The 15121-nt window shown below is 41.5% G+C and overlaps 1 pseudogene; it reads left to right on the forward strand.

Moving 5' to 3' along the window:
- The first annotated feature begins 971 nt into the window (after nucleotides 1-971).
- On the forward strand, nucleotides 972-12588 carry LOC148563569 (uncharacterized; annotated as a pseudogene).
- The last annotated feature ends 2533 nt before the right edge of the window (nucleotides 12589-15121 follow it).

The following is a 15121-nucleotide window of genomic DNA, read 5'->3' on the forward strand; positions in this document are numbered from 1 at the left end:
AACACAGGGCATGAGGCCCCAAGATAAGACCACATTGGAAAGTGCTAGCAATGGGTCTATAAAAAAGTACAAGACCACTGATGAGGCATGGCAACTGATCAGCGACTTAGCTGAATCTACTAGAAATCACCGACAGAAACAAGGCCGGTCAAAGGCTGTTGCAGAGGTATCTTCTAGCAAAGAAACCACCGCTCTGGCTCAGAGAATATGTGAAATGACCAACTTACTGAAGCAGATGCAGTTGAGTCAACAACAAGCACAGCAAAGCCAACAGTTAGTCCCACAGAGAGTGTGTGGGATCTGTGCTGATTATAGCCATTATACTGATGAATGTCCGCAGCTCCAGCAGGAAGACAACACTGTGGTAGCCACTCATAACTTCTATGACTGCCCCAACCAAGGATACAATCAAGGTGGCAATTACAACCATGGATGGCAGGACAGTTCTAACTAAGGTTGGAGATTCTAACCAAAATTGGAGGGACAACTATAACAGAAGAGGCAGAGACAATCAGGGAAATCAGAGGTGGAATAATAACAACAACAGGCAGCAGAACCAGAACCAGCCTTATAGAACACCCCACCTGAGGCAGTCCCAACGACCACAGCACAACCAACAACAAGTTCCATAGATCACTCAATCTAATTCCTCTCCGAGTGGCGAGGCTCTTCAATCCATTGCACAAGGACAAAGGAACATGGAAAGTTCACTTAATGGCCTAACATCTGCTATACAAGCTCTCATCTCTCAGCTGGCATCACCCAACACTTCAAACATTCAACAGGCAAGCTCCAGTGGAATTCCCTCTCAACCCCTACCCAATCCAAAGGGTGGCATCAATGCCATTACCCTAAGGTCCGGAACCACATTGCAAGAGAGGAATCAGGAGGAGCCAAGCCCACCAGAACACGCCTCAGCTAAAGAGGTAGTGGAAATAGAAGATGTTGAGGAGGAAGAGGACATACAGGACATGGCTGAAGAAGAAGAAGCTCAATCACAGGAAAAAGCACCAAAGGGCACAGACACTGCAAAAAATGTCATTCCTATTCCATTTCCACAACTTGCAAGGAAGCCCAGGAAGCAGTTGGAACCTGATCCCAAAATGGTAGAAATATTCAAAAAGGTTGAGGTAACTGTTTTCCTTTTTTATGTCATTTAGCAGGTACCTAAATACGCAAAGTTTCTAAAAGATTTATGTATACATAAAGACAAAATTAATGAATTAGAAACTATTCCTTTAGGTAGTTCTATATCTGCTTTAATGGGAGGTATACCTGAAAAGTGTAGTGATCCAGGTCCATGTATGGTTAATTGTACTATTGGTGGTGTGGTATTTTCTGACTGCATGTGTGATTTAGGAGCATGTGTGAGTATAATGCCTTTGTCCATATATGATATTTTGAGGCTCCCTCCCTTAAAAAGGTCGGCAACTCATTTTGTGTTAGCAGATAAAAGCATTATTACAGTGGTTGGAGTTGCTGAAGATGTATTAGTGGGCATTAAAGGGCTCACATTTCCCATTGATTTTTATATCCTGTAGATGCCCCAAAATGACTCAGAGAAGCCATCATCAATCCTACTCGGAAGACCATTCCTGGAGACCTCGAAGTTCAAATTGGATGCTTTTTCAGGAACATACTCTTTTGAAATAGACGGCCGAGTAGTAAGCTTCAATCTGAATGGAGTTATGAAGCACCCTCCGGAAGATCATTCTATCCTCCAGTGTGACATCATAGATGAAGCTGAAGTTCACCAGGAGGAGTTAGAAAAGAAGTACATAGGACAAGGTCTGAGTGTGGGGACACTTTCTGAGGAAAATGAAAGTACTTTCCTATTGTCACCAGCTCCAGACAATCCAGAGCCTGGCCATGAGCAGAAGTTAGAATTAAAACCCCTCCCTCCACACCTCAAATATGCTTACCTTGAGGACAAGCAGAAGTTTCCAGTTATCATTGCAAGGGAACTCACTTCTCAACAAGAAGAGCAGTTACTTAGTGTGCTGAGGAGGCACAAGAAGGCAATTGGATGGAGCTTGGCAGACATAGAAGGCATCAATCCCCAAATTTGTGAGCATAGAATATTTTTAGAAGAGGGAGCAAGGCCTGTTCGTCAACCCCAAAGAAGACTGAACCCCACTATCTTAGAGGTTGTCAAGAAGGAAGTGACCAGACTACTGGAGGTAGATATCATCTACCCCATCTCAGACAGTGAATGGGTAAGCCCAGTACAAGTGGTACCCAAGAAGTCTGGAGTCACTACAATGAAGAATGAGTATGGAGAGCTCATAACAACCAAAGTACAGAATGCCTGGAGGGTCTGTATTGATTACAGGCGCCTAAACTAGGCCACTCATAAGGATCACTATCCTCTTCCATTCATTGATCAAATGCTGGATCACCTGTCAGGTAAATCACATTATTGCTTTTTAGATGGTTACACATGCTATTTTCAGATTCATATAGCTCCTGAAGATCAGGAGAAGACCACTTTTACATGTCCTTTTGGGACTTATGCTTATAAGAGAATGCCGTTTGGCTTGTGCAATGCACCAGCTACTTTCCAAAGGTGCATGATGAGTCTTTTCTCTGACCTCATTGAGGACTGTATGGAGGTTTTTATGGATGATTTTAGTGTTTATGGTGATTCTTTTAGCCTTTTCTTAGATAGTTTATCTAGAGTATTAGATAGATGTGTCAGTACAAACCTTGTATTGAATTTTGAAAAATGTCACTTTATGGTTAAACAAGGTATTGTACTCAGACATGCTGTGTCTAATACTGGCATTTCTGTAGATCCAGCAAAGGTGGATGTTATTTCTAGTTTGCCTTACCCCTCCTCTGTGAGGGAAGTTCGTTCGTTCCTTGGCCATGCAGGTTTTTACCGGAGATTCATTAAGGACTTTAGTAAGGTAGCACTTCCCTTATCCAGATTACTGCAGAAAGATATTGAGTTCGAGTTCAGTGAGGATTGCAAACAAGCGTTTGATAAGCTGAAGACTACCCTGACTCAAGCTCCAATTATGAGAGGACCAGACTGGAGCCAGCTATTTGAAATCATGTGCGATGCTTCCAACCATGCAGTAGGAGCAGAGCTGGCTCAGCGTGACGATAAGGACCCCTTTGTAATTGCTTATGCGTCTAAGACTTTAGACGCCGCTCAGTCTAATTACACTACTACTAAGAAAGAGCTTCTTGCTATTGTTTTCGCTCTGGATAAATTCCGAGCCTATTTACTTGGTACTAAAGTTGTAGTGTACTCAGACCACGCAGCTCTAAAGTATTTATTAGCTAAAAAGGAATCCAAACCAAGGCTTATATGTTGGATACTGCTACTACAAGAATTTGATTTAGAAATTAAAGATAGGAGTGGTAACCAGAATCTAGTGGCAGACCACTTGAGTCGCCTTGAGCACATTAAGGATAACTCCACTCCTATAGCTGATAATTTCCCTTTTGATAACCTGCAAGCAGTATCTGAGGTAGTCCCTTGGTATGCATGGTGGACGAAATTGTGATTGCACTTTGATTATGTAAAATTCATTGCTCTTTCTTTCCCTGGCAATGGCGCCAAAAAACATGATGCCAATACCATGGTTCACAACTTCGCACAACTAACCAGAAAGTGCACTGGGTCGTCCAAGTAATACCTTACGTGAGTAAGGGTCGAATCCCACGGAGATTGTTGGTATGAAGCAAGCTATGGTCACCTTGTAAATCTCAGTCAGGCGGATATAAATTAGTAATGGGGTTTTCGAAAATAATTAATAAAAGAAGGATAGAAATACTCATGTAAATCATTGGTGAGAATTTCAGATAAGCGCATAGAGATGCATTCGTTCCTCTGAACCTCTGCTTTTCTGCTGTCTTCATCCAATCAGTCTTACTCCTTTCTATGGCTGGCTTTATGTAAGGATGTCACCGGTGCCAATGGCTACTTTCGATCTCTCTCGGGAAAATGGTCCAAATGCTCTGTCACAGCACGGCTAATCGTCTGGAGGCATCACCCTTGTCGTTGGTTGCATCCTATTCCTCTCTGTGAAAATGGTCCGATGCGCTGTCACTGCATGGCTAATCATCTTGGAGGTTCTCGATCATAATGGAATAGGATTTACTATCCTTTTGCGTCTGTCACTACGCCCAGCACTCGCGAGTTTGGAGTTCGTCACAGTCATTCAATCCCAGAGTCCTACTCGGAATACCACGGACAAGGTTTAGACTTTCCGGACTCTCATGAATGCCGCCATCAATCTAGCTTATACCACGAAGATTCTGATTAAGAGATCTAAGAGATACTCATTCAATCTAATGTAGAACGGAAGTGGTTGTCAGGCACGCGTTCATAGGGAATGATGATGATTGTCACGTTCATCACATTCAGGTTGAAGTGCGAATGAATATCTTAGAAGCGAAATAAGATGAATTGAATAGAAAACAGTAGTACTTTGCATTAATTCTTGAGGAACAACAGAGCTCCACACCTTAATCTATGGAGTGTAAAAACTCTACCGTTAAAAATACATAAGTGAATAGAGGGTAAGCATGGCCGAGTGGCCAGCCTCCCATGGAGGTCTAGAGATCTAAAAATGATCAAAAGATAATCCAAAGATGTCTCCAAAGATGTCTAATACAATAGTAAAAGGTCCTATTTATAATAAACTAGTCACTAGGGTTTACAGAAATAAGTAATTGATGCATAAATCCACTTCCGGGGCCCACTTGGTGTGTGCTTGGGCTGAGCTTGAGTGTTGCACGTGTAGAGGTCCTTCTTGGAGTTGAACGCCAGCATTTGTGCCAGTTTGGGCGTTCAACTCTGGTTTTGGATCCTTTTCTGGCGCTGGACGCCAGAATTGGGCAGAGAGCTGGCGTTGAACGCCAGTTTGCGTCGTCTAAACTTGGGAAAAGTATGAACTATTATACATTGCTGGAAAGCCCTGGATGTCTACTTTCCAACGCAATTGGAAGCGCGCCATTTTGAGTTCAGTAGCTCCAGAAAATCCACTTTGAGTGCAGGGAGGTCAGAATCCAACAGCATCAGCAGTCCTTCTTCAACCTCTGAATCTGATTTTTGCTCAAGTCCCTCAATTTCAGTCAGAAAAACACACAAACTCATAGTAAAGTCCAGAAATGTGAATTTAACATAAAAACTAATGAAAACATCCCTAAAAGTAACTAGATCCTACTAAAAACATACTAAAAACAATGCCAAAAAGCTTATAAATTATCCGCTCATCAATGCACCTGTAGCTAATTATCTAGTTAGCCGCACTTTTCCTCCAAACTTTACTAAGCATCAAAGAGACAAGCTGAAAAGTGAGTCTAAATATTATATATGGGATGACCTATATTTACGGAGATGTGGCGCTGACCAGGTAATTAGAAGGTGTGTACCTCAATCAGAATTCCAGTCCATTTTAGAGGCCTGCCACTCATCTGAAAGTGGAGGACATTTTGGCCCTCAAAGAATAGCTAGAAAAATCTTAGACTGTGAATTCTGGTGGCCCACTCTTTTTAGAGACGCTGCTAAATTTTGTAAATATTGTTTTCCATGCTAAAAATTTGGTAATATATCTAAGAGGGATGAGATGACTCAACAGATTATGCTTTTCTGTAAACTTTTTTATGTTTGGGGCATTGACTTCATGGGTCCATTTCCAAATTCTAATGGTTATTTTTATATATTGTTAGCGGTGGATTACATTTCTAAATGGGTGGAAGCAATTCCTACCTGCACTGATGATGCTAACACTGTTGTTTCCTTTGTTAGAAACCATATCATTTGTCGCTTTGGATCACCACGAGCAATCGTGAGCGATCAAGGTACCCATTTTTGTAACAGGAGACTAACAGGATTACTGAAGAAGCATGGGATAATTCATAAAGTAGCAACAGCCTACCATCCTCAGACTAATGGGCAAGCCGAGGTGTCTAACAGAGAGATAAAGCGCATATTGCAGAAGATAGTCAAACCTCATAGAAGAGACTGGAGCACCAGGCTACAAGATGCACTCTGGGCATACAAAACAGCATACAAGATACCTATTGGGATGAGTCCCTTCCGCTTAGTTTATGGAAAAGCATGTCATCTCCCAGTTGAAGTAGAGCACAAAGCCTTTTGGGCAGTAAAGGAGTACAACATGGGAATTGGGACAGCCGGAGTTGAAAAGAAGTTGCAATTGCAAGAATTGGAAAGCCTTCACCTAGAAGCTTATGAGAACTCAAGGCTGTACAAGGAAAAGATGAAGGCTGTACATGATAAGCACATCAAGAGGAAAGAGTTCCAACCTGGGGACTTAGTCCTCCTTTACAAATCTAGACTGAGGCTCATACCAGGCAAGTTGAGATCAAGATGGGAAGGTCCATATAGAGTAGAGAAGGCTGAGCCGTACGGAGTTTTTCACCTAAGTCACCCTTCAAGCTCTGAACTCATCAAAGTTAATGGACATCGTTTGAAGCTCTATCATGGTAAGAAGGTGAAGAAAAACAAGGAGTTAGATATCTTCCTCTTGGAGGATCCACTCACAGCAGAAGACTGAGCTAATGGAGCGTCCAACTTAAGGACGTTAAAGCAAAGTGCTAGGTGGGAGACAACCTACCATGATATGATCGTTCCTTTCTTTATTCTTAGTTTTCTTTTTCAATAACTCTTCTCATTATTAGCACATTTAGTTTGCATCTGCATTTGCATATTTTTATTTAAAAAAAAAAAGAGAGAGGGAGAGCACGCGACGCGACAGCATCGCCGACGCATCCGCGTCACAGGTGGTTCAGAAAGAATAAGAAATCGAATAGAAAGTCATGCGAGAGTGTGGCTGGAGGCGTGCCTTTGGCACAAATCGCCCCACGGGACCGCGTCGCTGACGCGTCCGCGTCATGCGAGAGAATTGCCTTCCACGCGTCCGCGTCACTCACGCGGACGCGTGACCTGAAAATCGACGTAAGAAAGGGTGCACGAGCGAAAGTTATGCTAGAGTGGTGCTGGACTGGTGCTGAACGTACAAGCCTTACCACGCGGACGCATGGCTCACGCGTCCGCGTCATATCCCAATAATGGCCACTCATGCGATCGCGTCAACCACGCGACCGCGTCACCCTGGAATTTGGCAATAATGAGTTTTGAACAGAGAGTTGTGCGAGCGCGAGACTGCACTCGCGCCCGTAGCACAAAACGAGTCACGCGTCCGCGTCAATTCATTTAAGTGCCATCCGCGCGAACGCGTACCCCACGCGTCCGCGTCGCTTGTGCCACACAGCTTATCCTAATTTGCCAAATATCTTATCTTTCTCTTCCCCAAATCCTACTTTTTCTTTTCCCTCCTCATTAATTTCTTCCCCTTTCTTCTTCTTCCTTCTTTCTCACTTTCTACTTTCTCTCTCTCACCACCATTATCAAGGTTTTTCTTTTCTTCTTCCCTCTTTACTTTTCTATTCTTCTTCTTAATTTATGTTTTCTTCTCCTTTTCTTTTTTCTTTTTACTTGCATTATCCATGTTTTTCTTTTCTTTCTTTTTCTTTTAATTGGTATTGGATGTTTATTAGGGTCATTATTATTCCTTATGGTTTGCTTGTGGATTACTCAGAAATTGTTTGACAATTATATTTTACTTTTTAAAAGGGTTGCTTGCATGTTCAATTTAATACTTTCAATAGCTTATTTACCATGCATGCTATGTGTTTGTGAAAACGCCCGTATGGCATTGTGCACTATTTTTGGATTTCTTTTAATCTACCACTCTATATGCCTGTTTTTCACAAAACTCTTTTTAATATTTTATTATTTAAATATAATTGTCATTACAAACAAATTATCAGTTTGAAAGGTTTGGTAATCTAACTTGGATATTAAATGCTTGATTTATGCTACTCATGCCTTTGCCGGCATGCCAATAAACACCTAGCATTTAATTGTCCCCATATGCACTTGCTATATTTCTATTGATGATTTTCCACATGTAGTCATGACCATGTGTTAACATCATTCATCTTTTAATGTGCATTGATTACCAGTTTTTTCGCCCTCTTCCTTGCTCCAACCCTTGACATTTTAACATACTATTTCTTTCTTTCTTTTAGGATGGCCACCAAGAAAGGCAAGGAGAAAGCTACTCCCAAACCTCCAGCAAGAAGAGGAACAAAGAGAGCATTAGTGGCAGAGCCATCTTCAACTGCAGTTAAACCCTCAACAAAAAGAATTAAGAGGATTATAAAGGTTGATGATAAAGAGAAAGCCTTCCCAGCAAAGGACACTGCGCGATTTACCAATTGCTACTGTGAGCATATGTTCTCCATCCTGGCAGAAAGGAGTTACAACAACGAATACCTTCTTATCCTTCCAACCCATATCGCTGAATTTGTTGAGCCGCAAATTGCACGAAGACAATGGGGTTTTCTACAGAGACAGCCACGGCAGGTTAATCTTTCCTAGGTAGTCGAGTTCTACTCCAACTTCCACTGCCAACCCTACAGTCTGTCTATGTCCGTCAGAAGCAAGTCCCCATTACAGAAGAGGTCATTCAACGAGTTTTAGATCTCCCCCTACTCCAGAAGGACTGGACGCATTTCAAGAAGCCGCACTCAAGCGCCAGATGTACCAATTCGACTGGGACGCTGTTCTCAGAGTTATCGCACTACCTGGCAGCAGATGGATTTATGGATACCATCGTTCCCGTCCTAAGGGAATATTGGCTTCTGCACTTACCTTGGAGGCTCGCGTATGGGCACAGATTATGTCTCATTATGTCTTTCCGAGCACCCACGAGTCCTCCTTCACTGCAGACATTGCCGTTCTACTATGGTGCACCCTTACAGATCAGCCTCTGAACCTACCAAGACACATCCGGAATGCCATGGGACACGTACAAATTGTGGGAAACTTACCTTTTCCCACCTTGGTCTCAGATCTTGTCTCAGCAGCCGGAGTCTCCTACAGAGCTGGGGACACCAAAGCCATGCTTCCATGGGATGATCAATACGTCCCTAACGAGAAATATATCAGACCTCCAGCAGCCACTACAAGCCAGCCTACTAAACCGGCTGAAGATATTCCTCCTTCATCACCACAAGCACCTACAACAAACCAACTGCTCCATCAGATACTTGAAAGGTTGGATCGGTAGGAACACAAAGCACAGCTAAGAGAGCGCCGTAACAAGCGCCGATTCACATACCTCAAGGAGCTACTTAAGGGAAAATACAGAGACTCAGACACCCCGGACTCCACTTCCTTTACCAGCACAGGGAGCCATGATGGTCCCGACTATGGAGATACTGCTACCAGCCCACCTTTGTTCCTGACAGATGGTACCGAGGATGGTGCAAAGCCTTAAGTGTGGGGAGGTCGGTCAGTACCTGACTTTCGGAGGTAATTTCTCTTCCCTAGCACCAATAAAATAGGATATTTAGTTAGTTTCTCTTTTGTAGAATAGGATAAATTGCATAGTAATAGATTAGTTGCATGCATGTTCTACTTGATTGAAAAGACAATAAGTTTCTTCTAAGACCCTATTTTTAGAACAAAATTTCACTATTTTAGATATTTTATTCTTGTGTGTTTACTTCTCTATGATTGTAATTTATATTTTGTTTCATCCTATATGTCCAATGTTTAATATATCTATATGCTTACATATGATTGAGGCCATTATTTGTTTAGCTCACTTATCCAAATTAAGCTTACCCCTTAAGTTACCTTTGTTAGCCACTTTGAGCTTTTAAATCCCATTTGTTCTTTATTTTACCACATTACTAGCCTTAAACGGAAAAACAATTATATATCCCAATTGAATCTTTGGTTAGCTTAAGATAAGATTGTATGTCAATTAAGTATGGAAAAATTGTGGGAACAAAAGATAATAAGGGAATGTGTCATGATAATATAATGGGAATTTGGGTACCTACTCATGTAAAACTATAGGAATTAAAATTCTATGTACATTGATAAGCTGCATTTAAAAAAAAATCCAGAAATATTCAATTATTAAATAAGGGGACAAAATTACCCCAATGTTAAGTTAAGAATTCAAAGATCAATGCATATATGATAAAATTAAAATGAAAGTTGATACATGAGTATGGAATGTGAAAGAGAAATTTTGGGTAGCTAGGTATAAAATTTAAGTTATATAGAATTTATATATGTGTGTTAGGTGAAAGCTTGGGTTAATTAAAGATTCAATTTATAAGCTTATTTAGCCATATATATATCCGTACCCTTACCTTGGCCCCATTACAATCTTGAAAAGACCTCATGATGTTTGCATTGGTTTATTAAATATTGTTGATTGGTTAGGTGAAAAATAAAAACTAGAAAGCATGATTAGAGAAGGATAGAGTGATTACCCTATACACCAGAGAGATTAGAGCATACATACATCATCAGTAAGGGTTCAATGCTTAAATTCTATGTTTCCTGTTTTCATGAGCTACCTTCTTGCATTTTTATCTGTTCTTACTGTATAAGAATTGAATTAGTGGAATTTGATCTGTGACTGTCTTGAAGAACTTATTTACTTTTGACCAAGTGGACAAAAATCATATAGTTGCATTCACATATATAGGTTGCATTGCATTGCATGAGTTTTACATGTTCCTACTCATTTATTTTATCTCCTTCAACTAAGCATGAGGACATGCTAATATCTAAGTGTGGGGAGGTTGATAAACCACTATTTTATAGTTTATATTGTGTTTAATTGTGCGGTTTTATCAAATCTTTACCCACTTATTCATATGATTAGCATGCATTTATAATTCCTTCCTAAAATACTTCATGGTTAAAAACTTGCTTCCCAGAGACTTTTAATTTTGTATTTTAATTCTCCTTTATTCCATTCGATGCCGTGATCTGTGTGTTAAGTGTTTCAGGCTTTATAGGGCATGAATGACTTGGAGATTAGAAAGGAAGCTTGCAAAAATGGAAGGAACACAAGAAATTAAGGAGATGACCAGCGAGAAGTGACGTGGACGCATGGCTCACGCGACCGCGCAACATAGAGGAAATTGCAGTGACGCGGACGCATGGCTCACGCGACCGCGCGGATTGGAAACTACACAAGCGACGCGAAGGCGTGGACGACGCGCACGCGTGGCAAGGCAAAACGCTGGATGACGCGATCGCGTGACGTGCGCGATCTGCAGAATCTGCAAAATTCGCTGGGGGCAATTTTGGGCCCTGTTTTGACCCAGTTTTCGGCCCAGAAAATAGATTAGAGCCAAGGAACATGCAGAGACCAAGGAGAACATTCATTTTGCCTAATTTTAGTTTTAGATCTGATTTTACCTCTCCTCTAGGTTTTCCTCCACACATTGATAGTTCTTAGGATTTCGTTTTTATTGCTTTTTGGATTGGGATATTGAGAAGAGTTATTACCTCCGCCAAGACTTCGTTATTCTAGTTCGTTTCCTTACTTGTCTCTTACTCTTCCATGTCCTTAATTTATTCAGAATTACTATTGGGTTATTTTTAGAATTTATTAATACAAAAACTATTTTTATTTTTAATTGATCTTTTTGATTATTATCTATCATGTCTTTCTTTATTTCTATTTATTATTTTATGAAGTTTACATTCATAATGAGCGAGTAGTTCCATAACTTGATTGGGAGTTGATTGAAAGGAGGACCTTGAGTTGGAATGCTCAAGAGAAAAATTGTAATTGGGTTTATTGTTGGATTGTCCTCTAGTCACTGACACTAATCCTTTCCAAGGGAGAGGATTGAGACTTGTGACTAGAAATAGCTTTTCAACTTGCTTGACTTTCCTCTACCCAGTAAGGGATAACTAAGCAGAACAACCTTCAATCATCAATTAATCTTGAGAGTACTCCAACAAGAATAGGGCTTCCAACTAATCTACTCCCAGTCAAGGTTTTTATTTAAATTACATAAATTCCCTAATTTAATTTCCTGTTTATCAACTCAAACCATTTTTGAAAATATCTGATTAATAAAATAGCACATCTTTCTGCAACTCATTGGGAGACGACCTGGGATTCATACTCCCAGTATTTTAATTCTAATTTTTGTGACAACCCTTCTAAATTGATAAACGGAATTTCGGTTGGTTAAAGACTGTACTTGGAACGTATCTCTTATAATAATTTCTTAACTCGCCAATTTCTGCCACGTCAGTCTCTTCTCTCTAGCTTTGCCGCTATCCACTCGAAACGCTTCTGCTCCAGATACTCCATTTGGTAGATATCGTGCAAGATGTCTTGGAATAATTCCGGAAGAGACTGGAGAAACGGTGAAGGAGTTGATGAAGTTGGTAGACTTGATGGTGGTGCTGTGGGTGCCTTCCTCTTCGAGGGTGGTTTATTTGTCGATCCTTCCAATTATCCCATCGGAATGAACTTGTTGCCTCTTGGAATCTCGAACATGATATCTGTCGTTTGCCTCTGTACCCCCGCTGCTATTGCTAAACGCATCACCATCGATGGAAAAGGAATGTTGATCTTCTTCTTTTCAATCAGTTTCCAAATTGATGCGCGTATCAAAGGCACAATGGCTATGCTCTTTCCTTTCATAATAGCCCAAAGTAGCAAAGCAGTCTTGAATCTGACATGGGTAGCATGGGTGCTAGGAATGATGTAGTCTGCCACAATTTGATGTCAAATACGAGCCTCGGCATTCAAATCAGAGTAAGCAATGCTAGTGGGAACAAATTTTCTCCCTTTGCTAAACTCCTAAGATGCACCGGGATCGCCAATTCTCTCAAGAATGGGAGACAAAGACATCCTCCCCTTGAACACATTCGCTTTGATTCTCAGATAATCATTTTTCTCAGGCGGAATGTGGGGGATCATCAGAATAGCTTCTAGAGCTTGGTTGGAAGTGTCCAACCTCTTTCCCCGGAGGAATATCGTCTCCGTTTTCCAAGTTTGGTAGTTGGCATAGAATTCCCGCACCATGGATTCATTAACTTCAGTTGGGTCTTGCTCAAGAAATTCCCAATGAAGTGAGGCAATCCGTTTATGGATGACCGCCTTGTATTTGCTTGGAACCTTTAGCGCCCGCTCCCAATGGTTTGATCTTTTCTCAAATTTTTTATATCGGAAGTCGGTTCTTTGGTTAACCAAGACATTTGGGTTATCACTTGGGCGATCCATGAAGTAAGGTCTGGATGGGCGAGTTGTAGGTTGCACAATCGGTGAAGTGACCGGTGCCTTACCCTTCTTCCGCATCCTAAAAATGAAAACAAAAGATTTTCGACATCATAGGGCAACAATAAAATAAAAGTAACAAGGAAGCACTAATAAAGTTAAAAGAAGCTTTTAAAATAGTGTGATTTGCAAGAAAGATAGTGTGTATATTCCAATGGTGGGCGCGCGTAGTTGGAACACACACACCGGCCGGATATAACAGCAATCACACTCTTAACCAATCAAAGCTCAATGCTTCTCAATTAAGTGCTTAAGTTGCAAATCCAAAGCATGGATATGAAAGCAACTTCAAGCAAGCACCCAAATGATTCATTTGAATTCTTTGAGTGGAATGGTCATTGAGGTTGTCAGTGTAAAAGTTCATTAGCAAAAAGGTTGTACAACAACAATAACCATTCACTCAAAGTGACTTGTCAATTGTTCATCCTAAATAAGTTGTAATCACATGTACAATGTTCTTGATTTAGAGTCAAAAGATGTTTGATCCCATCATCAAAAGTTGAACATTTGTAAAGCGATCACTTAATCAATATTCCAAGATGAACAATGAAACTTGAATTCCATCAAGCACAATGCATTTGCAACCAAAACCACCCATCAACAAAATACACAAGTCATGAAAGATGTGGGTGTTTGGAACTTAAAGCTTACAAACAAGGAAATGTATTCGTGAATCTAACTTGATTATCATCAAAAGTCATAATTGAAGTTGCACAATTCATACAATATGCCTAACAAGAGATAAATTGAACACATATGATGGCCATGTCATATGAATCAAACAAATTATTCATTGAGGCATTTTATCAAACATGTAGTATGCAATGTGCAAGCTTATCACAATTAAGCTCAAATTCAATCATAATCAACCTAACAAACAAGTATCAACACTTGGCAATAGAAAGAAAAACAAAGAAAGCAATAAACTTAGTCTAAGCAGCATGAAAAGAAAATAAAAACAACTTCAAAAATCACCATAAAAAGAGAATAAGAACCTGAAAATTGAAGGTTGAAGAAAACAAGAATTGGGGAGGAAACAATGGCACTTCTTATAGCCATTGTGAGCTTGCGGTGGTTGGCTTTGCCGGAAAAAGCACCGGAGGAGAAAAACTCACCGGTGGGGAAGAAAGAAAAGAGAAAGGAAAGAGAGAAAGAAAGAAAAGAGAAGTAAGAGAGAGAGAGTAGGAGAGAGAGGGCGGCGGCGGCTGACAGCGGCGGTGGCCGGCGGCAGGGTCGCCTGAGGGCTGGGGTGAGTAGAGAGTAGCAGCAGTGGAGGGAAGAAGTGAAGAAGGCTGCTATCTCAACAGGGCAGGTTGCCCTATTAATGCCCAAAACGAGTCGTGTGCGTATGCACAGAAGACGAAAAATAGAGGGGTGCGAGCGCACACTGTGTGCGATCGCTGCGAACAGAGGGTGTGAAAAGGGGTGTGCGGGCACACAACTGTGAGCGCGTGCACAAGGGTCGCTAGAAAGAGGGGTGTGTGTGTACGCACAAGCGAGTGTGCATGCACAAGACGCAGAAAGATAAGGGAATGCGAGCACACACATCGTGCGATCGCTCCCAACAGAGGGACTGGAACAAAGCGTGCGGACGCACAAAGACGTGCGCTCGCACAGATGGCTTCCCCCCGTTTTTTTTAAACAGAAATTCTTGAGGAAGAAAGAATCATGTGTGCGTGCGCACACAGGTCCGTGCGCACGCACAAAAGACGAAAATAGGGGGCGTTCACGTGCACAAATGATGCCAACGATCCCACCAGAGGGGCTGCAAATTGGCGTGCAGACGAACACGTCTGTGTGGCCGCACAAGGGCGCAAGAAGGGAGACGCGTGTGCACGCACAGGTCATAGAAAAAAGTGCAGTGCCTATGCACAGACTGTGCTGGCGCTGCGACCAGAGGGCACTACAAGGGGTGTGCGGACGCACCGTCTCGTGCGCATGCATAGATGGTGAAAATCGCAGTT

The sequence above is a fragment of the Arachis ipaensis genome, chromosome B5 (assembly GCF_059453495.1).
Source record: "Arachis ipaensis isolate K30076 ecotype BB chromosome B5, ASM5945349v1, whole genome shotgun sequence".
NCBI lineage: Eukaryota > Viridiplantae > Streptophyta > Magnoliopsida > Fabales > Fabaceae > Arachis > Arachis ipaensis.